The sequence below is a fragment of the Vigna unguiculata genome, chromosome 6, assembly GCF_037176805.1.
Source record: "Vigna unguiculata cultivar grain cowpea cultivar isolate G323 ecotype 2 chromosome 6, ASM3717680v1, whole genome shotgun sequence".
Classification (NCBI taxonomy): domain Eukaryota; kingdom Viridiplantae; phylum Streptophyta; class Magnoliopsida; order Fabales; family Fabaceae; genus Vigna; species Vigna unguiculata.
This window is the reverse complement of record NC_140797.1, coordinates 31,189,274-31,191,968: the sequence shown is the minus strand read 5'-3', so window position 1 is coordinate 31,191,968 and position 2,695 is coordinate 31,189,274.

Sequence of the window (2,695 nt, the reverse complement as noted above, 5' to 3'; positions counted from 1 at the left end):
AAAAAAAAAAAAATACTAAAAAGTATTAAGAAAATGACAACCAATTGAAATTAGAATTTTTTGGATTAACTTGTATTTTTCTTTGGAAACTAAAAGATTCAAATTAGTTTCGAATATGAAATTTTTGAATTGGTGTAAACCGAATCAAACCAAACCAAAATCAATTATGTAAAGATTATTATATTATACATATTATTTCACTCATGTATGGTATGTGTGTGCTAGAATATAATGTTCCTAACTTTGTTCATGCCTATAAATGTAGAGAAAGAATATGTTGAACATATGAATGAGAAAAAAAAGACTTATATTAATAATATGAATTGTACTGTATGGGTCGGTTGACACTAATAATCGATCGGGCGTGTGAGATTACTTCCAAAAAGAGTTCTTATGAGGTTATCAAACATGCAGCGGAGTGAACTATCCCACTGACACTAGTTGGACTCTCTGTAGGATTTCACCCCAGTCCATCATGGGTCACGTCGACTGATCAACATTCGTGTGAGATTACTTTGAAAAACTATAAATATAAGACAAAGGTATGGTTGTTGGAGTTTTTTTTTTATCTCACATTAATAATAGTATTAACTGCCGTCGTGGATCACACAATTTTTTACTTTAGTAACATAACGCCTTTGACACGTGGATCAAGCAATTGCTGACTTTAGCATCAGAGCATTTTGACATATACTCGTGATTGATTAACGTACATGAGCACTGAACGGACGATAAGAGTAAAGGTTTGGAAACTTGACAAGTTGTTTAAGTGAATGTTCTTGATTACTATATCTGAAACATAAATGTTGCATCTATTAGGTTTGATGGAGAAAATTATTAAAAGAAAACAAATCAAAATAGAACAAATTTTGAATTTATAATTTGAATGTTCTACAATATTATACACATTTATTCACCAAATTTGTTAAACTTATGAGAAGTATATCATCTGGGTTATCCTCTAATGCCACAATGTATAAATATAATATATGTAATAAGTAAATAAATTTATTTTTGTTTTTCGAAGGTTAAAATTATCTGATTAAAGGTACCACCAAGAACAAGTTATATAAAAATATCTATTATCATGTTATTCTAGCTACTTTCTTCATTTCATGGTCTTCATGACCTAAAAGGTGATAATAAATTAGAGAAAATTATCCAAATTTAAAATTTTGGTTGGAGTTTTCAGTAACCACTAGTTCTTTAGTTTCTCACATCTAAATGGTGGAAAGATTTAAGAAAGATTTATGGTTCTAGTGAGGACAAAACTTGGTTTGACAATGTGTGTATTGGAAAGTGGGATCTGGAACTAGGATTTTATTTCGGGAAGACATATGGGTAGGGGATAGATCACTTAAAGAATCTTATCCTAGGTTATATGCCAACTCTAATAAGAAAGAACAAACAATAAGTGAATGTGGGAAATGGGACAACAACAAATGGGAATGGAATTTGGCCTGGAGAAGAGAATAGTTTGAATGGGAAAGACCTCAAATTGAAATGTTCTCAGAATACATTCATAAGATAACTCTTGCTAGGGAAAGAAAGGATTGTTGGATGTGGAATGATGGTGAAGATAAGGTTTATACAGTTAAATCAGCATATCAAAAGTTACAAGCAAGTGAAGCAGATCAACAACACTTCTTCGATTACCTTTGGAGAGTAAAGGTTATCCCCTCTGCGAAGTTTTTTATATGGCGGGTTATTCTAAATGGAATACCAACAAATGTGAATTTAAGACTTAGAGGGGTCAACCTAAACAATGATAATTGTGCTATGTGTGGTGAGCATGAAGAGAGCATAAGTCATTTATTCATTACCTACATAGTTGCTACCAAAGTTTGGAACATGTGCAATAGATGAACAGGGACTTTAGGGGTATGTCATAATCAGGTACAAGCACATTTTGAACATTTCCACCTGTTGGACCTCAACCATAAAGGTAATATGTTATGGAGGGGGGTGTGGATTGCTATAGTGTGGAATCTCTGGAATCAAAGGAATCATGTAGTTTTTAAGAACAAATTACCAGATCCAAATGAAATCTTCAGTATGGCCCAAGTGAAAGTATGGGCATGGTTGAAACATAAAAATGAAAATGTAACTTTTTCTTTTTCTGATTGGTGCTTTTGTCCCTTACATTGCTTAAGATCAATAGGTAGGCACCCATCACACACCTAGGTTGTAGGAATCTTCAGAAGTAGGTATGTACTTAGTCTTGAGGGGTTTTTACCATAGGGAGGCTTTACATTAAAAGGTGTAGCATGGGAGAGTAATAGAGCATTCATGAGTTAGGAAGAATAATATGGTATTTGTAAAAGGATATCTATGTTTTATCACCTAGACTTTGTGGTCTAGAGTGTTTTGTTTTTGCTGCAGGTGTACTGTTCAGTTTCTACCAAGGAAGAATCGCATATGGATACCTTTCATGGATGCAATATAGGCATGTGTGCGGAGGCAAATTTTGTGAAGTGAGCTTTTACTGGAGGATTTATGTTATGTTTTTAGTATCTTAGTTGTTTAATGTGGTAGGTTGTCTGATTATATATATACTATAGTTTGGGGGTAGTTTTGTAGACTTATTGTTTAAATACAAACTTTAAGGTCTTTCATTTATATTTTATATATTTTGGTAATCTTGTAAGTATCTGTGTATAGGGGATAGAATACCCCAAATACTCTATTATATAAA